The sequence below is a fragment of the Lynx rufus genome, unplaced genomic scaffold (genome assembly GCF_022079265.1).
Source record: "Lynx rufus isolate CCGP_SWC_20201006 ecotype Redwood Valley unplaced genomic scaffold, mLynRuf1.p SCAF_18, whole genome shotgun sequence".
In the NCBI taxonomy this organism is placed as follows: domain Eukaryota; kingdom Metazoa; phylum Chordata; class Mammalia; order Carnivora; family Felidae; genus Lynx; species Lynx rufus.
Window position 1 is genome coordinate 27,768,801 of NW_025814832.1, and position 21,842 is coordinate 27,790,642.

Sequence of the window (21,842 nt, forward strand, 5' to 3'; positions counted from 1 at the left end):
GTTCCCTTCCAAATAAGGCTTGGAGAGCCTCTCGTTTGAGCCCGGAGCCTCCCGGAGCCGGTCTGAGGACCTGGCCCACCCTACCTGCACCGCCTCCTCTGTTGTGAGAGAACCCACCCAAAGAGCCGTGATCACGGACCCTGCGTGTGTGTGTGGAAACCGACGGATGGCATCCCTGCACCTACGAGGCCGCCCCTCCGCACTGAGCAGGTGCGGGGGCATCTCGAGCTCGCCTTCATGGGTGCGGGTGGGGACCGCAGGCTGGTCGGTGGGTAAAGAGACAGAGAGGAAGACGGAGAGGACAGTAACCAGGGAGCACGAACCATCTTCTCGACAGACCATCTCACCTTCGTTCACCACCCTTTGTAGCGAGTTGGTGCTAAAACCGAAACTTCGATCTCATTTTCTGCGGCAAATTTGCTTTAAAAGCCGCCAGCGTTCTTTTCTCGTCCCGAGCTGAAGTCCTCACGGCTTTTCAGCGGCTCCAGGAGGACCCAGGAGAGCCCAGGGAGCAGGTGGATGCCTGGCCCGGTGGCCCGGGGGGCGGTGAGCGAGACAGATTGCTCTGCTGGCCTTTTCCGGGTCAGCCGGGGAAAGAAGCACCAAGTACCTGCTGACCCGTTGCCAATGCCGCCTAGAGGGCCGGGCCGGAGGCCCAGGTGGGTGCAGACTCCACAGGGAGACGGGGCTGTCGTTGAGCAGGGCGTCTGCCGCTGGAGGTGGGGAGTGACGTGTGGTGTCAGGAGTGCAGGCCGTGGGCCAGTCCCACCCTTCATTTCCCGGGAAGGGGTCTGGAACCGGGTTTGTCCAGCTCTGCCCCTCCCAGCCCTGTGACCTTGAGCACGCTACTTTATGCCTCCTCGGCTCTGTTTCCCTATTAGCTCGACAAATGAGCGCTAAAGATATGTGTACACACGCATATACACATATCCACCTGACACACATATTATATATTACATATACAATGTACGTAACACACGTAATACAAACGTGCATAAGTATGTAATATACGCATGTATTTATATATGTTAGCTACGATTTTGTGTTGACTTCAGTGAATTTTTAAAAATTTTTTTAATATTTATTTACTTTTGAGAGAGAGAGAGAGAGAGAGAGAGAGACAGAGCGTGAGCAGGAGAGGGGCAGAGAGAGAGGGAGACACAGAATCCGAAGCAGGCTCCGGGCTCCGAGCGGTCCGCACAGAGCCCGACGCGGGGCTCGAACTCACGAACCGCGAGATCGTGACCTGAGCCGGAGTCAGACGCTTACCCAAAGTAGACAGATACGTGTGTCGTCGTAGGGTGACGAGGGCCACCGGGCAAAGCCAAGCAGAGGGGAGAGACTAGAGAGTGATGGGAGCTGTTCTTTTAGATCAGCCAGGGGCCTGGATTTATAAATAAAGTTTTATTGGGACACAGCCATGACTCTCCCTCACGTGCTGTCTACGACTGCTTTCGAGTTGAATAGTTGCCACAGACACCGTCTGTCTCGTAAAGCTGGGACTGCTTACTTTCTGGCCCCTTATAGCAAGTTGGCTGACTCGTGTGGATGGTGCGGTTGGGGAAGATCTCGCGGACAAGGCGAGAAGTGCGCTGAGCTCTCAGTGTCCGTGGAAAGAGGGTTCCGGGCCCAGGGGACGGCAGGTGGCACGGCCTTGAGACAGTGAAATGTGCCAGGGGTGGCTGAGGACCTCAAGGAGGCCGGGCTTTGTCAGCGTGCTGGCTCTTACTCGGACAGGATGGAAGTCGAGGAGAGGGTCTGTGCTATACTGCACAGGTGCGTGCGTGTGTGTCTGTGTGTGTGTGTGTGGGAGCAGGGGGAGGCGCGGGGACTCGGTGGGAGGCCAGTGCAGTGATCGAGGTGTCTGGGACACGGTGACAGGTTGGAGAAGATAAGACGCGGCCTATTCTGGATAAACCTAGAAGGCAAGAGAGCCACGATTTGCTGATGAGATGGGCGTCTCGGGCTTTGATGCCTTGGATGCTTTGTTGAACGGATGGACGGATGGACGGATGGCCGAATGAACTGGGTGACTGTGCCCACGTGGTGGGCAAGCAGTGCCCTAGCAGGGCCCAGAACCAGCCCCCCGGACCCCTGCCCACCCTGCCCCTCGGCTGTCGTTCTGGAGGCCCCAAGCGTAGGGTCGTCCCCGGCACCGGGCGGGTGCTGACCTCTGGGCACTCCTATGTCATCGGTTCCCTGATTCCCCGTGGCCATGGCGAATGGGCCACATCTCTGGTCTCCCGTGGTCCAGGCCGAGGCTCCCTCCCGAGCAGCTGTCACCATGCCGGTCCCTTCATGAGCAGTGGCCCCGAGCCCGGACTTGCCCGGAGAGGAGCCACATCCCGGAAGGGCTCTCACCCCCTCTAATGACCCGACAGCACCAGCGGCCGCTGGCGGGTGGCGTGGGTTCCCGTGCTGACGTCCATCAGTCCATCCCCGCGCAGGGCTCTGGGGGTGCGGGGCTGACACAGCGCCAAGGGGAGGGATCCACGACGAAACAACAGGGGCTCTGACTCAAGGCCGCCCCCTCCTCACATGTCGCACAGGGTGGAGGGCCGCAAGCTGCAAGTTTCTCTAGGTGGGGAGCAGGCCCTCTGGGGGCCCCTGCTCTTCTCCCCTCTGCCCTGCATTCAGGTGTTCTCCGCGGAGCCCCCGAGGGGGACAGGGGAGAGGAGAGAGGACGGAACCGCCTGCACGCCCCAGACTCCAGCTCCGGTGCCCCGGTGGCCACGGGGGCGGGGCGCCCCCTTGCCTGGTGCTGCCTCTCCCTCCGCCCTACTCAGCAGAGCTCTGTACACGTCCGTGGGCATGAGTCGGGGGGCGTTTGGAGGGACCCCTGTCACCTTGGCTCCTGGAGACACGTCAGCCCTGCCTCTACCTCCCCAGCTGGGTTGAAACCAAGTGTGTTAGATTCCCACCTGGCGCGCTCTGCCTGTGCCCCCGTGTGCCTGCTTGAGAGAGGGCCAGCGAGACAGTCACGGTCTGGTTCAGCATCGAGACAAATGAGGGGGTTCACCTGTGGCCTCTGTTGGGAGAAGTCAGATCCCCTGCTTTGCTGAAGGCTGTGGGGATTTGTCATATATATATATTTTTTTTAAGAAATGGCTTTATTGAGATACAAGTCGTATATCATATATTATGGGCTGAATTATGTCTCCCCCAAAGTTCGTATGTGGGAGCCCTAAGCCCCAGCACCTTGGGCTGTGAGTGCGTCTGGACACAGGGCCCGGAGGAGGTGAATGAGCTGAGACAAGGTGGCGGGGGGTGGGGGTGGGGGTCCTGCCATCTGTCTGCTGTCCTTTTTTTTTTTTTAATGCTTATTTTTGAGAGAGACAGTGCGAGCGGAGGAGGGGCAGAGAAGAGAGGGAGACACAGAATCCGAAGCAGGCTCCAGGCTCTGCACTGTCGGCACAGAGCCCGACGCGGGGCTCGAACCCACGAGCTGTGAGATCATGACCTGAGCCGAAGTCGGAGGGGGCTCAACCGACTGAGCCCCCCAGGCGCCTGTCTGGTGTCCTTCAAGGAGGTGAGTCTGGGAGGCATTAGGGGTGCGTGTGGTCCCAGGAGAGGCCCCGTGAGGACGTGGTGAGAAGGTGGCCCCTGCAAACCGGGGAGAGAGGCCTCGGGAGAGACCCACCCTGCCCCCCGCCTGGATCTCGGCCGCGCCGCCTCGAGGATGTGAGTGTAACTGTCTGGTTAGGGCCCCCCCAACCCGCCACCCGCGGTCTGTCCTACTTTGCGTGGCCGCCCCAGCGAACTAACACACCGTATAATCCACCCACCGAAATTGTGCAGATCCGTGGATTGTGAGATATTCACAGATCCCTGCGGTCATCGCCACGGAGGACTTCAGAGCACCCTGGAAAGAAGGCTTGTACCCGTCAGCTGTCACCCCCCATCTCCGTCCCCCCCGCCCCTGGCAACGGGAATCAGCTTCCTGTGTCTGTGGATTTGCCTGTCCTGGACGGTTCACATCATCGGAATCACGCGGCGGGCGGCCGTTTGCTACCGACCTTGGTCATTCGGCATCGCGCTTTGCGTCCGAGGGGAGGCCTGTCTGTCAGCACTTCCTTCTTGTTCATGGCCGAGTAGTAGTCTGCTGTAGGGAGAGAGCGCCTTGGGCATCCGCTCGGCACCGAGGGACACTGATACAGTTCGCCTCCTTGTCGTGCGTGGCGCTGCTGTGACCATCGGTGGACGAGGTTGCGTTCGAACGCAGTATTTTCTTTAAAATTTTTTTTTCAACGTTTTTTATTTATTTTTGGGACAGAGAGAGACAGAGCATGAACGGGGGAGGGGCAGAGAGAGAGGGAGACACAGAATCGGAAACAGGCTCCAGGCTCCGAGCCATCAGCCCAGAGCCTGACGCGGGGCTCGAACTCCCGGACCGCGAGATCGTGACCTGGCTGAAGTTGGACGCTTAACCGACTGCGCCACCCAGGCGCCCCTTGAACGCAGTATTTTCATTTCTCTTGGACGGAGGCCGAGGGCTGGACCCGGTGAGCCACGCGCTAACTCTGTGCGTAACCTTTTGAGCGACTCTTTGAGGCGTGGCTACACCGTGGGACGCACACCCCGCAGCGTGCGAGGGTCCCGGTCCTGGTCCTCGCCAACGCCCGCCCTTTGGCTTTGCTCCTGCTGCCGTGGGCACATTTCTGTCGACCATGAGGGGCGAGAAAAGGCCGAGTCTCCGCCCCTGTCCTAACGCTGAGGCCCGAGATCTCCCTGCGACACCCGCTCTGGGGCAACAACTGGGACCTTCCTGTCTCGTCCGTGGTCCTGCTGGGAACATCCAGTTCCTTGTGGCACCGTGTGCCACAGGCCTGGCCCCCGATGAGCCTCGGTCCCGTAGGCCACCTGTGCCGGAAGCGCTGTAAGTCATTTCAGGGGAGAGGTGGCCTTAGCAGTGGCGACATGGGGATCTAAATGTCACTCAGTAACTGCAGAAATGGCGGGTCGCTTGGAGCAGAGCCGGAGGGGGCAGGATGAGGGTTACAGGGAGCGACGTACCCTTCTCCTTTCTAGGACCAGAGAAGAAACCCTTGCGTGCCCCCTCCCCCCAAATCTTGCCCACAGAGCTTGACCTCCGGGCCCCCGAGAGACCCATGCCTGTTAAGGGGTTGTTTTGCTGAAAGGCAAGCTCACGACTCTGCTCTGAATACCGAAGAAGTACGTGCAAAGAGCTCATTCAACGCAAGGGTTGGTGAAGACGTCGGTGTGGTGTTACAGCTGGTGCCAGGAGCCAGACGGCCACAGGCCAGGACCACTGCTGCGAATTCACACTCTCCGCGGGGCGGCGGTCAGCCACATTCCAGGGAACACAGTTCACGTGCCTTCCGTGGACGAGGCCGTGTGCATTATTGTGCGTTTTCTCCAACTTGCAGAATGGCAAAATTCTCGCGGACATCAAAAAGGGGAAGATAGCCCGAAGGTGTGCTAGGCATTCTAGGACACCCCTGGATCTCGTTTGGCCGTTTCAAATCCCCCAGTGTCCCCGATGGGCCCCCGGGCAGGGGATGGGACCGCTGGCCTTCCTCTGGGCCTCCAATTACAGGACCTGTGTGAAGAAATGGGGAGAGAGGGGGAGGACAGAAGGGGGTTACTGGGAGGCGTGTGTGGCCCCCGGGGGAGCGAGAGCCGATGGGGGTGTTGGGCTCAGGGGGACACTCGGGGACAGAGTTGTTCTGGACGGCAAGAGGGTGGTAGGGGCCGGCAGGAGAGGACGGGGTACCAGGACCACCCTTCCACTACTGCCTCGGTTTACCCCTGGTCAGCCATCCTTCTGCCCTAGAAGAGGCCGGTCACAGTGGAGCCCGGGGCCCCTCCTCAGCGCACAGTAGAGCTGCCACAGCGCCCAGGCCTCAGCAGCATCCATTCTCGAGGAGCACTGAGCACCGGGCTTTCCTTTCCTGGGGTCCTAGACACCTGGGCAGGAAGGCTTTGCCGGGGTTTGGGGGGGGCGGGTCTCAGGGGGAGGAGGGAGAGTCCCCGGGTCCTCGAGGAGGCTCGACCACCTACACGATCCTCCAAATGGGCCTGGGGTTTTGCTCAGAGAGCCCGACCAGGGAAGATGCCTCCCCAGGACAGGAGGGCAGTGGGAGGTCGCCGTCGGAGGGACAAGGGGCGTGGCCTGGGGGGAGTGATGAGCAGCAAAACATCATCTGATCTCAGAGGCGGGAACAGGCCAGCTGGGCGGGGGCACCACGTCGAGGGGGCGTCCGACCCGACTCCGCGGTGCCACAAACGGAAAATGCTGTTTCCCAGACTTTCCCGACGGGACTTTTCAGATTGCTGTTTTTTGACAAGCTGCTCGGGGTGGGGTGGAGTGGGGGGCCCCAGGGAGCAAGGGTGAGGAGTAGGACATGTGGGGTGAGCTGCCTTCTGTGGGGGACGGTCCAGTCACCTGCTGATAAGAGACAGGCTGCTACCCCCGCCCACCTTCCTGCATCTTGTGCAACGCCCCCACCCCCGCTTTGATGTTCAAGAATGTTATCGAATGTCAGATCAAAGGGGCAGTAGTCCGTTAGCTGGTCCATGGGGCCAAATGATAAATTTGCTGGTCGTACCCCCAACACTGGTTTTCCAGCATTTGAATGCCTCCAGGGACGGGGAGTTCAGTACTTTACGGTGGCAGCCATTGCCATCTTGAGGCGGCCAGGACTGCTACGATGTTTCCTCGTACACAAGACTGAAAAATCTGTTTTCCGGGGCTTGCAGCTTCTCGTCTTAATTTTGCCACTCGGGGCCACACAAGAATGAGTCTATTTTTTCTTTCAAAAAAGGTTTTTTTTTTTATTGTAAAACTCTTAAAAAAGTTTATTTATTTATTTTTGAGAGAGAGCGAGAGAGAGAGAGAGAGAACGTGGAAGGGGCAGAGAGAGAGGGAGAGAGAGAAAATCCCAAGCAGGCTCCGCACCGTCACAGCGGACCCTGATGTGGGGCTCGAACTCACAAACTGTGAGATCGTGACCCGAGCTGAAGTTGGAGGCTTGACCGACTGAGCCCCCCAGGCGCCCCGAGTCTCTTTTCTTTGGAGCAGCACAGTCCTTCAGAATTCTTGCTCAGTGGCTTTTGTCCCTGCGTTTGTCTTCTGCGGTCCTAACCATTTTTCAAGGCGCTTGGATTCAAGATCCCTTCCCTTCCTGGTTAGTTCACAGAAAACTAGCTTGGTCTCTGCACAAACACCTCCCCCCCCCCGACCCAAAACTAAATAAGAGGCCAGGATGCCAGGCCAGTGTGGAGGACAGTGAGTTATAATCACCTCCCTTCTTCAGGGGACAATACCTTTAATAATGGAGCCGGAGACGGTATTATTAGCTTTCTGAGGCAGCCCCATGGCACTGCTGACCGAGAGGGCACTGACTGCTGACCAGTTCCCTTATTTGTGTGGTTTGTGTGAATGGGGGCCGGGGAAAGGGGGGTGCTCTGGCATCGCCTTTCCCCATCGACAGGGCAGTGGGGAACGACGGGCTGTTGGGACACAATGTGGAACTGGGTGTGTGACCCCGGGGCGGATGACCCAGGGGAGCCGGAGCACGTCGCCGCCACGTCTCGTGGGGTTTTGACCAGGGGCTGCCTTCTTGGGAGGAAGGCGCTAGCCCCCCGGTCCTCCTGCTCTGCTGCGCTCACGGCCAAGGGAGAGGTCAGGTGCTGGTGCGGGGAAGCCGGTCGGTGAGGCCACGGTGAAAGGCTGCCGGGACGTGGATGGGCCACCGTGGGCATCTCCGACCCTGCGCCCTTATGTAAAGCTGTGCCAGCCTTTGTCCCTCTTCCCTGGGGTTCTCCGGAGGTGACGGGAGGAGGTGGATTTTCCCCTCGTGCGTGAAGGAACCGTCATTTCAATCGCCGTTGGTCCGGGTGCTGCCCTACCCCTTCTTCTGACCTCGCCGGGGGCAGCGAGCCGAGCTCACGGACACAGCCCGCCCGGGACAGATGGGCAGGGGGCCCGGCTTCGAGGGCCGGGGCGGGGCTGGGCCCTGGCGGGGGTGCCGCGAGCTGGGGTGGGGGGGACGCAGACCTAGTTACCCCAGGATCTTCCGAGGAGGGGCAGGAGAAGGCCCACCCCCGAGGGCTGCTCCCCACCACCCCCCTTCGCCCAGCATGTGAGTCAGAGGAAACCGGAAAGGGAATATACACCACCCACAGCTCAGCGGGGTTTAATGGTGAGCGCAGTGGCGGGCTGGGAGCTGGGATCTGGGGGACGTCTCCAAGGAGAGGGAGTCGGGTGTAAGATGGCAGGAAAGAGGGACACACTCCAGGATTGAGGCCTCGGGGCTGGAGAAGCTCACGGATGGGGTTTTTGAAACCGGAACCCTAACCTGCGTGTCCAGAGCGGCTGGCCTCATTGTGGGGGGGGGGGGGGGGAGATGGTCTGGGGTCTGGAGTGGCCCCCGCCTGTCGCTCCCTTCTTTCTCTCCCCTCCCACCAGATCCTCCCGGCTCGTCCCTCCTCTTTTCTTGCCTCCAATCCAAGCGGAGGGGCCCTGGGCCTTCACAGAAGGGCGGGGGGAGGGTGCTGGGGGGGAGGCTTCCTCAGCCAAAGAGGAAAAAAATCTCCTTGGCCCAGGGTTGGTGGCCGGCCAAGCCAGACCAGAGGGTTTAATGAAGAGAAAACAATTCTCAGGGGGGAAGAAGGCTGTTCCCATTTTAATTTTTTTTTCCTTTTGGCAGAAACTAACTTTTCTGTAAAAACAATGAAAAATCAGGGTGGAGTTTTCCTCCCCTGAGCCACTCAGCACCCCAGGGAGGAAAGGTTTGTGGCCAGGGACGGGGACAGAGGGCCTGGCTCCCGCGAGCGGTGCCCCGAGGGCGGGCAGGGGACTGGCAACGGTGGGCTCTGGACCCGTCCTTCCGGACACAGGGTCCAGCAGCCTGAGTCCTCGGCTGACCTGGGCCCTGCTGGCCCTCCAGACGGCCACAGGGTGGCCTACACCACGGTTTGCGTTCCATGAAGTTACTGTTCCTTCCCAGGGACCGGCCGCTGGGAGCAAAGGTCCTGGGGTGACACGGGGAGAGGCAGGCTGGGCCCGTGCTGACAAGGGAGGGACCTTGTCCCAGGGACCGTCCCTCTTTGTGCCGGGAAGGCACGCCCTACGCGCTGCTTCTGGCACAGCTAGAACCCTAAATCCGAGGGTAGTCGATGCATCATGTATAATCCTAGAGCTCGCTGCTCTCTGACCACGTCCCTGGGACCCCGCTTGGAGCTCCCTCGCCCCCAGACCACTGGTTTCTTTCTGAGCTCCCCGAGCTCTTAGCGCAGGCCTTTGCGTTGACCTCTCGACTCCCCTCGGAAAGAACCATTCAAACGTCTGGCCTAAAGGGGCGCCTGGGTGGCTCAGTGGGTTGAGCGTCTGACTTTCGATTTCGGCTCGGGTCGTGATCCCAGGGTCGTGGGATCGAGCCCCGCATCGGGCGCCGTGCTGAGTGTGGAGCCTGCTTGGGATTCTTTCTCTCCCTCTGTCCCTTTTCCCCATGCATTCTCTCTCTCTCTCTTTCAAAAAAAAAAAAAAAAAAAAAAAAGTCTGGCCTGGGAAGTCCTGGGCGGTGGGACCACTTTGCTGCCTGGAACCACCAGACAGGCCTGAATGAACCCCTTCTTGTGCACCTCCAGTCCTGTGTTTGCCAGGGAAGGCGGCCTGAGTGGGCCAGGTAGCATTAGGGAAAGCTCAGCGTAAAATCCGTCCAAGAATCAGGGGCCCACGAGTAAGTAGCTTGGGGTTGGGGGCAGAAAGAAACCCAGAGGTTGGGGCCCCGAGAGAAGGGGGTTTAGCAACATGGAGACTGTGGTTGGGAACGTAAGACGTGAAAATTGCCAAGGTCAGAATTAAGTGGCCAAGGTATCCAGAGCCTCCCGCAGAGGGGACTCACCAGGGGACAGGCTCCTGCCCAAGTGAGAGGGGTGGGCAGAGTCTGAGGACCCAGAACTCGCGGCCGCATAGGTCCGGGTGGGCTTTGTCGCCCCCTAGCCTTTGTCTGCCCGCCCCTCTGTCCCTCGAGTCCTGATGTTAAGTACCCAGAGGGCGGGACCTGCCAGCATTCTCCTGTTTGTGTGCCATGCTTGGTGGAAGCTTCTGGAAAGTGGCTTGTGGAGGGTGGGGACACAGGACCTGCTCCCCCTTGTGACACATTGAGTGCACGTCACAACCCTGAGGGAGTCCCCGAGGACCCGGCAGGACATCCATTGCCTGACTGAGCTGAGGCCTTGAGAGACCCTGGCATTTTACAGGTGAGGAAACCGAGGCACAGGGAGGACAAGGTGCCCGAGGCCACTCCCCTGGTTAATTGTAGAGTTAGACTAAAACGGATCACATCTCTCCTGTGCACCACCCCATCCTTCTGGATCCGGGCAATAAGGGAACGGAGACAAATAGACACACACACACACACATGTGCACACACCCCCCACCCGCCTGCACCTGCTGTCAGACGGAGGGCAGAAGCCACCGGAGACGGAGGGCCCCGGGGGCCTGGGCGCTGAGGCAGGAAACGGGGCACCGCTGCACCCGTGGCCTCCCCAGAAGCTGATTCTCCCATATACAGTGTTCTTTGTTTTCATTAGGGAGAATCTCACTTAAAATAATTACAGCTACAACAACAACAAAAAAAAAATCACAGAAGAGAGAAAAAAAAGGAGTTCAGTTAAATGCAGATTTATTCAGGATGATGTTATGAACTCTGCTCAACGCCTCTAAAATTACCCATTAATGACTACACACTAATTACCCACCTTTGTATTGTTCTAGAAAGGAAGAGATTCATTCTCCCTGGAGCGGAATAGGTATTCGGTGAGAGGATGCCCCGTGCGTGCTTTAGGGCGGACCAAAACAGCCCTCCTTTTTGGTAAAATCATGAGGAGGCCGGGACGGCTCCATAGAGCTTTGCCCTAAAACACCACCTCGAAAATGAACGCTCTTTTCCCTTCTGGAGGTTTTCCCTGCCTTCATCAGAACAGGGTAGTTTGTAGCCGAAGCCTGGCACCCGCGGGCTGCTCGGGTCTGGCGAGGGTCTCATGCCCGTGGTATTTGCGTCGTTTTGCTCCTGGGGGCGGGAGGGGACGCTTATTCCCTCCGAGGGCCGCTGTTGGCACCGGCTCCGTGCTGAGCCACCGATGTTCAGGCCACAGCTGTTCCCCGTGTCAAGGACAGGGCAAGGTCGTGGCCAAGGCAACAGGTGAAGCAGGAGGGTGTGTCCCTGGGGTCGGGCGCGTCTGTCCATATGTCTGTCCCGGGGGGCGGGGGGGGAATCAGTCCAGGTTCCCACTACGGTCCTGCTCCCAACGTCTGCCCTGCCTCCAGAATTTCAATTTCCTACATCTTGATGTTCAAGCCTAAGGCTTCCAGACTTGCTGGTCTATCTATGCAACGGCACGGAAGGCCCTTGTCAAAGCACACGTTCCAGTTTTTGGTTCACGGGTGTGCTCGACGGACCCTCGGAGCAAAGTGGGGTGGGGGGACGGGAGGATGGGGGGCTCTGGGTCAGGGCTCCCTGTGTGCCATCTCTCGGGGCCCCTTCCCTGCAGTCCCGGGGGAGGGGGCGGCGAGGTCGCATTGTCTCCACAGAATAGACAGGAAATCTCTGTCCCGGGAGGTAGACGTGTCCAACGTCACTTAGGTGCAAGCTCTGGTTTTCAAATACAGGTCTGTAAAGCCCCAGCGTTCAAGATTTTCCTCCCTGCCAGGAATGAAGAAGACCGTCGCGTGGCCCGGGAAATGGGGGTCGGGTGTTCGAGGAGCATCTGAGTCCCTGGAAGACCGGCGGGTCGTCCCCAGCAGGTGCCAAGGACTGAAGGCCCCAAGGAGTCAGCAGTGAGGTCCTTGTCCTGGGAGGAGGGAGGTACAGAGAGAAAGGATCCCAGCGGGTCTAGGAGTTGGGAATTCCCTGGGGGGGGGTGTGGAAGTCCATCAGCTCAGTGGGTGGTCCCAGATGTGGGGGGGGGCTTGCGAGGGGGGTGTAGGGACTACCCCAATGGAGCTGCAGTCAAACGGTCCCCAGAGCACTGACTGCTTAGGAGTGACCCTGGGCCTTCTGCCCCAACCTGTCCTGCGGTCTCAGCCCCTCCCCCACTCCCTGCTGCCCCCCTGATGCCCGGACTCGCCCTGCCCGGCTCTGCAGGCAGATTATTCCACTTGGCACCCCAGTGGCCATGACGGCCCTACCGGGTCTTGGCCGAGGCCTCGAGGTCTTCCGACCCAGGTTCCTTGCGCCCTGGCCGACGATCGCTGGCCGCCAGGGAGAGTTAGGACGCCTGAGACGTGAGATTTTTAAGTTTATTGCATTTGGGGGATGTATTCATTCCTTCAGCTGCTAGCGTGCATTTCCGGAGCATCTCGCAGGTGAGGGCGCCGTGCGTGGCACGGGGCGAGGACCAGGGAAGGAACACGCACGGGGCCGGCGGCTTTGAGGAACTTGGAGCCTGGCGGGGAGCTCACCACAGCGCAGTCACCTCATTCTGGCTCCGCTGGGAGGGAGGCCGTGCGTCTGCTGGTGGGTCATTCCATCGGAGTCCTCCAAGATCCAGGAGGGGACGGAGACCTGACTGTTCCGTCCCAAGAGCCAGGAGGCACTCAGTGGCAGGTGCACGCACGAGCACGCAACATGGAGAGAGCAGGACATCTGGGAGTCACATGGTCTCTGTGCCCAGGAAGTCACCCAGGAGGCAGCCCGGGATTAGGGCACAGTCAGTGTGCCCAGAGGGATAAGGCGAGGGGTGCCAGGCGGGGGGGGGGGCATCCCACAGTGAGCGCCCACGAAGACGCGATGGCGGGGAGGACCAAACACTCCACGTGCGAGCTCCCAAAGGCCAGAACGGGCACAGGGACACGCACAGGGGTGTGCTGTCCTGTGTGCGGGGACGGGGGCTTGCGTTTGGCGGGAGAGCGCTAACCAGACTTCGGGTCACCACTGTCAAAGCGGCTTGTTCTTCCCCGAGCTGGGTCGGTCCTGGTGCAGCAAGGGCGGGCTTTTCCCGGACCGGGAGGGAGGAAGTGACCGGGGGAGAGCAGCGGGCTCGTTTTGCCATAAGTTTGGGTGGTGGGGGGATTTCCTTGCTACGGTCACCAGTCTGCCGATTCCTAGGGAAGGAACAAGTCCTGGGGTCCCTGGGGGGCTCAGTCGGTTGAGCGTCCGACTTCGGCTCAGGTCATGATCTCGCGGTTCGTGGGTTCGAGCCCCGCGTCGGGCTCTATGCTGACAGCTCGGAGCCTGGAGGCTGCTTCGGACTCTGCGTCTCCCTCTCTCTCTCTGCCCCTCCCCCCGCTCAAGCTCTATCTCTGTCTCTCTCTCAAAAATAAATAAACATTATAAAAAAAAAAAAAAAGAAGAAGAAGGAGCAAGTCCTGTAGGAGGGAAGCCGGGTACGAGATACCAGGGGGGAGGTCAGATGTCAGATGGCAGGCACTGAGCTGCCGAGGGGACTCGGCCCCGTCTGCCCTCCCTGCCTGTCTGGGCGACTCTAACAGAGCGCCCCAGACCGCGTGCTTACAGCCAAAAGACATTAATTTCTCACGGTTCCAGAGGGTGGTTGGCCTGGTTCATAGCCGGCATCCCCTCTCTGTGTCCTCGGGTCGCAGAATGGGGGCTCTTTCTGCATAAGGACACTGATCCCTCGTGACCTGACCGCCTCCCAAAGGCCCCACCTCCTGACACCATCCCCCTGGGGTTGGAGGAGACAACAACTCGGGTCAATGACATCGTCTTCCTACTTCACTGCTGTCCTGATGTCCCCGGAGGGTGTGCACCTGGTGTGGAGCTGGACGGGGCTCGGAATTCCCAAAAGTATTTTCACTTTCCGCACGGTTTCTCATCCCACCCATTTCTTTTTTTTTTTTTTTGAGGTTAAATTTTTTTAACTGTTTATTTATTTATTTTGAGAGAGAGAGAGAGAGAGACAGAGCATGAACGGGGGAGGGTCAGAGAGACAGGGAGACACAGAATCCGAAACAGGCTCCAGGCTCCGAGTTGTCAGCACAGAGCCCGACGCGGGGCTCGAACTCACGGACCGCGAGATGGTGACCTGGCTGAAGTCGGACGCTCAACCCGCTGAGCCCCCCAGGTGCCTCGTATGCCACCCATTTCTGGTTGCGACTTTGGTCGCTTTCTTGTGAAACCAGCTCACCACCCCACTGTGCCTCAGTTGTGCCGAGGAGGGGGTGGGGGAAGGGTGGTTTCCCTGGAGGGGGCCACGCGGTCACGTTGGCCTGGCGAAGCCCGGGGAAGAAGCGGTGGAGGGTTCCGGCCGGGAGCCCTGGGCACAAAGAGGGCATATCAGCTTGCCCCCTGGGGCCCTTCCTACTGACCTCAGCAGGGTGGGTGTCATCTTACAGAGGAGGAAACTGAGTCCCAGAGCCGGTCGCTGACTTGCCTAAGGCCACACGGCTCGCCACTGAGCAGCAACACGGGCTGGAACCTGGGCAGTCTGGCTCCAGAGCTCGGGTCACCGGTCGGCCTCCTGGGGTTGTGCGGCCCAGCCCCGCCCCTCCTCAGCGTGACCCCTCCTGACCTCATTTCCTTCCTCTAGGCCTGCCCTTCGTCATTCTGGTTAAGTCTGTCTCGGGACTTGGGCGTCCCAGAGCTGAGAACTGGGCGGAGGTCTGGTCCCGCCACCCCACCCCCGTGACCCACACCCGCGATTCTCTCCCTGTGCTTTTCGCCACTGGTATCAGTTCAGGCCTCCCCACCTCCCCTTGATGGTGGCCCTGCCTCCCGGCTGGTCGCTTGGCTTTCCATCCCGCCTGCGTCTGCCACGTCCCAGCGTGACTGAGCTCTCCCCACCGCGCACAGGCCAAGAGCACCCTCCTTGAAGGGCACCCTCCCCATCTTGCCCCGCCCACCTCCCTCCCTTCCCCATCAGGGCTTTGCACTGGGCACGGCTCACCTACCTGTGGTTCTCATACCCACGACCCCGCTCCGTAAGCACCTTCTCCTCTGCCCAGAGCGCCCGTTTCCGTCCCTGGTGTGTTTGGCAAGCTCCTATTCGTACATCAAAACCCAGCTTCCGAGGCGCCTTCCCTCAGTCTCTGGCCTCCTAGGGTTACTTCTTACGTATCCTATCGTTCTGTCGCCTACTGTTAATGATCCGCTCGCTGGTCTCCACCCCACCCCGTCTCCGAGCCTCCCATGGGAAGAACAAAGACATCTTTGCACGCCCAGTGTCTAGAAGAGCCTGGCTCAGGGTGGGCGGGGTGGAAGGGAATAGCCTTAGTCCTTCCACGCCCTGCTATCGCTCGGCCCCTTCCGGGGCTCCAACGGGTCCATCGACCTGCAGACGAGAGGGAGCCACCTGTGGTGTATGGGGGGGTTGCGGGGGGCGCGCTTCCCTCCCGAACCCGCCTCTGACCCGAGGACCCCCTCTCTTGAAGCCTGAGTCTCCCTGCCTGCTTTTCCATTTCTTCCCTCAAAGCTCCGGTTATGAGGGAGGTGAACACCCAAGAGGTGGTTTTTGCTCTGTAGAAGGGATGTGTTCCAACCAAGTTGGCTGATAAGTGATTTTCTGCAAGCAGAGTAATTGGACGGGTGTTCCCATGGCAACCGAGACCTTCCTGGAAACCGTCTGGAGGGGGTGCAGGAGGAGAGGGGCCGGCTCTGGATCTGCTGGGCCGGCCAGGCGGGAAGGGGGTGCCGCCTGGAGATCCCCCCCGCCCACCGCCGTCCCCCACATCACCGCCCTGACTCTGGGTGCTCCCTCTCTCTGTCCCCTCCTGTTCCTCGGGCCACAGAGATCATTTCACGCTGGAACGCGTCCTGAGCGACACTCACCGTTCCCGGGATCTGTCATCTGTCTCTCTGTCTCTCTCTCTCTCCATTAACGGAAACTGTGCTTTTCGACACCGTGATGTTTTACAACGCAGCCGGTGACAATTTACAAACCGCGAGGGCTGCCATGGGATGTCTGAAAACGCCCTTTGGAGGCGGATGATGTAAACATCCCATTTCACAGATGTGGGGACTGAGGCCGGCACCGGGTAAGGGACTGGTGGTGCAGAGAGGCCAGAGGTATGGCGAGACGCCGGGCCGGCTGTGACCCCAAACTGCCCTGAGCGCAGACGCTCCCCTTACCCCATCAGCAGGGGTGGGGCTGAGAGAGAGAGCGCGAGAGAGAGACAGAGACAGGGAGAGACGGAGAGAGATGACCTTCCCTTAACCTCCCTCCCTCCCTCCTCCACACGGGGACTTCTAGCTCCGCTCCCCCCCGCCCCCTCCCCTGCAGCAGAGGTGGGCAGGAGGGGGGCTGCCTCCAGAAGTGGGAGGTTCCTGGCTGCTGTTTCTAATGAGTGTCATTGTGAGATTTCATCAGTGCCTCCCCGCCTCTCTCCGTCACCCGAAGGGGCCTGGGCCCCATAAAAGTGGCAGCTGGGTAAAGAAGAATCAATCCTCTGCTTTTCATTGCTCGCCCTTTGAACCGGGAAGGGCTCCCAAGCGCTTGAAAGGGCAGGAGTGAGTGTGCGTGCGTGCGTGCGTGCGTGCGTGTGCACGCACAGGCGAGGGCATCCGGAAGTGCGGGTGGGGTCTCTCCAGGGGGCAACAGGCTCTGTACTTAAACTTGCTATAATAATTACGTATTCCTTTTGTTTGTTAGAAAAACACTTAGGTCTATTGTACGAAGATCCAAGAGTCCCGAAAAGTCGGGAATCTGGAGCCTTGCCTCTGGGAGTTCCTCACGCTTTGAAAAAGGATTCGCAACCTACTATGTGTTTGGCACTAAAATTTGCTTTTCCCCTAGCGTTTGTCTCGTAAACCTTGCACTTTGGCTTTCGTTTTTATACGTTGATCATTTGTTTAATTATTTGGAAGTTTATTTATTTATTTTGAGAGAGGGAGAGAGAGCACGAGTGGAGAAGGGGCAGAGGGAGAGGGAGAGAGAAACCCAAGCAGGCTCTGCACTGTCAGCTCGGAGCCCCACGCAGGGCTTGAACTCATGAACCGGGAGATCACGACCTGAGCCGAAACCAGGAGTCGGATGCTTAACCACCTGAGCGACCCAGGCGCCCCTATCCGTGAATCGTTTATTAAAGCCTCATGTACGTACAGACTGAAAAGACACCCATCATAAATGCACAGCTTGATACATTTTTACTGAGTGATCTTATCGGGGTAACCTGAACCCAAATCAAGAAACAGGCTACCAGGGGCACCTGGCTGGCTCAGTCCGTAGACCATCTGACTCTCGATCTCAGGGTTGTGAGTTCAAGCCCCACGTGGGGTGTGGAGGCTACTAAAATAAAGATACTTTTCAGGCGCCTGGGTGGCTCAGTCGGTTAAGCATGGGACTTCGGCTCAAGTCATTTGAGCCCCACATCCTTTTATTTCTTTATTTTTTTAAATTTTAATTTTACATGGGGAAAGAGCGAGCGCTGGGGAGGGTCAGAAGTAGTGAGAGAGAGAGAGAGAGAGAGAGAGAGAGAGAGAGAGAGAGAGAATCTCAAGCAGGTTCCACGCCCAGTATGGAGCCCAATATGGGGCTCGATCCCATGACCCTGGGATCACTGCCTGAGCCGAAATCGAGAGTCGGACGGATGCTCAACCGACTGAGCCACCCAGGTGCCCCTATCTCGTTCTTTTTTAAAAACGGTTTCGTTCTCCACTCTACGGATGCATCGTAACTAAGTAAGGGAATCCCTTGATAGACACTTGTGTATGATTTGATATAAGGCAATATTGTTTTAAAAAAACAGGAATTCTTTTACATTTCACGGACTAGACTTCAATCAATGCTGTTGTAAACAAGGCTTTAAGCAGTGACTGAAAATACAATTCAAGTGACGACCCGTGGGAAGTACGAATGCGCCCCTACAGGATGAATGAGCGTAACCCGATGGGGCGTTGTCCTCAGGGGGAGGGTGGGGGCCCCCGTGGCCCAGGATAAAATGTCCGGTGGCCTGATGCCTTCTGAAAAGCGTGCTGTGACCCCAAAGGGGACGCGGTGGGGACGTGGACACCTGGTTGTTAAAAGGACACCTTTTTTTCGCGTCTTTTCTTTTGGTTCACTGGATACTTGGGTTTGCCTTGGGTTTGGGCACAGACGGTCAGTTGCTCAAAATTTCTTTTACTGTGACAAACAATACTGAACTGAACACTCTTAAACTTTGTATACTTGAGGGCACACTGTGGACAGTGCTATGCCAGAGTGTATGGCCACTTAAAAATCTTATATATGGGGGCGCCTGGGTGGCTCAGTCGGTTGGGCATCTGACTCTTGATTTCGGCTCAGGTCACGATCTCGTGGTTTGTGGGAGCGAGCCCCGCGTGGGGCTCCGCGCTGCCGGTGTGGAGCCTGCTTGGGATTCTGTCTCTCCCCTTCTCTCTGCCCCTCCCCTGCTCGTGCTCTCTCTCTTTCTCTCTCTCTCTCTCAAAATAAGTAAGTAAACTTAAAAAAAAAGAATAAAATGACCCCCAGGTTAGGTGACTGACAATAAATGACCCCCCGATTGGGTGGCTGAGAACCGTGTTCGTTACTTCTCGGTTTTCTGTGGATTAGCCGGGCGGGTCAGGCAGGCGGCAGGCCTCGCAGCCTCGGGAAGGTGAGCCTGGGCTTCTCCCTCGGTGGTCCCGGGGTTCCAAAGGCCACGGGCGCTTCCCACGTCGGCGCTGCGTCACATCTCTCGTTGGCAAAGCCAGCCGGGCGGCTGAGCTCAGAGCGAGCCACCCAGGGGCACAGACCGAGGCAGGCAGGAGCAAGTTGGAGCCGTTATTACAACAACCTGACCCAGAAGGGCACGAAGAGGGAGCGTTGTGGCAGGCAGCATAATAAAAATAAAATTCTAACAGTCCATCATCTTAAAAAAAAAAAAAAAAGTCCCACTTAACTCCCAAGTTAAACCAGAGGTGGCCAATTTGGGAATTAACCTTCTGGTAGGACCCTCCTCCTTTTCGGTTCAATCAGTCTCCAACATGGAAAGAACACTTTGCACTCAAAGGTTTAATTACGGGCTTTCCTTCCCACTTTCCGCTCCCCTCTCCCCCACAGGGCTCGGCTGCAGGATAATTAGCTGCCTATGAATCAAGGTGGCCGTGCGCAGCTCCCATAAAGGGGGTGCATGTGTGGCAGCGTTGGGGGGCGGGCGTACTGAGCACACCCAACCAGGTCTCTAGTTGGATCGGCTCGCTGTTTAATGTGGTCTGCTGCTAACAGCTACCTTCCAGCACTTTCCAGTGCTTTGGAGGCACGGTGGGGCAGTTGGTCATTAAGCGCCTGCCGCGACTGAGAGTCCCGGGGAGCCGGGCGTCCCGGCTGCCCCGCGCTCTGCCGATACCGCACGCAGGGGAGAACGAGGAGGGGGCAGGTGTGGGGGCAGCTGGCAGCTGGCTCTGACCTGAGGGCAGACACTCTCACGGCTGGCCGTTCAGGGCTGGAGGGTCCCGGGGCGCTGGGCACGGAGGCACTGGCCCCAGGTGGAGGAGTGGCCAGCCACCTCTGGGCACATTCTTGTTTTAGGGCCCCACCCCACCCCAAATCTCCTTCCCTGTCCCTTGCTCCACACCGACCACAGTTGGGTAGACGATTTTCAGGGAGGCTAAGTGTTGGGGGGGGATGCCTCAGGGAGAAGGAGGAGGCAGACTCCGCGGGGGGTGCTCATGCATGGGAAGGGACGTCTAGCCCCTCAGTTCTAGACACAGCAGGACAGGTCCCCTTGAGAGCCCCATGGGGACCCAGTGGCACCTTACGCCTCAGCACAGACCCGGCTCCTTTCCCCCGGGTCCTCCGCGTGCCCGCTCCTGCCGGCTCTGCACCCTGAGGGGGTCTCCTGGAATAAAGTCAGGGATTGAAAAGAATCCTGACTCATCGCAGGGCCTTGGCTGCCGAGAAAATTCTCTTGAAGGCTCTCTTTTCTCCAGCTGCTGCTTCCCAGGGGTGAGGGCTTACAGAGTTGGCTTTCCACCCAACTGTCCATGACTCAGAGCCCTGAGGGGCCCAGGAAGGAGAGGGGCCAGAGACCCAGATGTGGGGCGGGGATGGGGTAAGTGAGGTCCCACGTTGGGAGAGCAGAGCCGGGGTCGGACACAGTAACTAACAGTGCGCGTTAATCCGCGACCACGCGCGCCTCTCCGGCCGGGCATCGGGCGGGCGGTCTTACGTATTTGCGTTCCCTTAACTCACATCCCCTTTGGGGGCACCTGCTAATGCCCTCATTTAGATGAGGAGGAGGCACAGGTTGCCTGAGCCGGTTGCCAATTGCAGAGTCTCATTTCTTCCAGATGCTGCGTCTCGGCCTCCGGGGTGGAGGCGAGAGTGGAGACAGAAGGGTGCAAGGCGTTCCCAGGGCAGGGTGCCGGGCTCGAGGCCGGCCGGGGCGTCAGGAGAGGAGGGGTGGCCACGGCCCTGTCTTGCTCATCTTGGGTGAGGCTGGTGCCCTGTGGATCTCTCCAGCAGCGCGCTCTCCACCGGGGCCACGCGGAGGGTCCAGTGTATCAGGGACCCTCAGACGCATCCGGGCGTTATCAGGGAGGCTCTCACGGCGGCTGCAAGGCTGGTCTGAGCTGGACGGTGGTGGGACTGGCACAAAAGACCATAAACAAGCACTGAGATCTACCCCTCTCACAAGGTAACACCCCGAAAAGCGGAGCAGAGGAAGGACTCAAAGAAATGCTGCGAAAGGTTTCTGGGCAAGTGCAGAGTTGTGCCCTGAGGGTGTGGCTGACAGCCCGGAGCCCTGGGTCCTGTCCAGACCCCTCGGTCCCGTCTGGACATCTCTCTCTCTCTCTCTCTCTCTCTCTCCCTCTGCCCCTTCTGTAGCTGTGTGCGAGCTCCTGCTTGCTCTCAGGCCCTCGGCCCGGGCTGGCACCCTGGCCTGACTCCAAAGAGCAGAGAGGCCACGCAGAGTTCTTTCTCTCTTCCATCTTCAGAAGCTGTGAGTCAGTGTTCGTATTTTTAGCAGCATACACGAATCTGCTGCGTGGAAAAGATTTGGAGGGACGCTTGCACCGTTAAAGTAACAGAGGCAATTAATTTGGATCTAGTACCTAGGGCTGGGGCCGGCCAGCCAGTGTTCTTTGATCCAGGAAAGGAAAGAGAAGGAAGGTCTCCTGGTTCTCCGGGGATGGAGGCGTCCCAGGGAAGGAGACACTCCGTGGATGGAGACACCCTGGAGAAGGAGACATCCTTAGACTTCCCCGAGCAGCAGAGTGGAGCTCCCTGTCCTGGTGGGTGGCTGGCATGGCCTGGAGCCCGGGGCATTGTGGACGTAGGCCTGGCTCAGGGCAAGCCCGTACCACCCGCAGAGGTCAAAGAGCGTGGCTTCCTTCGCGTTGACTCCTCAGGCCCCCGAAAAAGCCGCATGGTCTCCCGGGCATCCAGTTCACCCTGATGACAGGCTGCTTCACCACGACCACCCCGTGCTGGAGAGACGGCGGGTCCCTCCTGCTCTTGGGAAAAGCTGAAACTTTTGCCCTTGGCTTCCGAGGTCCTCCTCAGTCAGTTCCTGGCACCCCCCACCCCCACCGCCCCCCGCCCACCTCATGCATTGTAAGCGTACGAAGCACAGATCTGTGACCAGACCGTCGGCGTCTACACTGACATCTTTGCCATGACCATCCCTGAGGACCCTTCCGGGAGGCGCTGTTGTCCAAGAGGAGTCTCAACTCAGAAGTTACAAGGCACCGGGTCTGGCCTGACTGGGGCCCCTTGGACAGCTGCTCTAACGTTTCTGGGCCTCAGTTTCCCTGTATTATCATTTGACGATGCATGTAATGGGTGGAGACAGCATCACGCACATAAGGGGAGGGTGAAGCCAGGTTTTCCCCGCTTGTCTTACAGGGTTGCCGAGAGGACAAAGTAAACTGAAAGGGGGGGGAACGCTCTCCAGCAAATTAAAGGCGGTGACGCATATGAGACGCCTGGTAATCCTC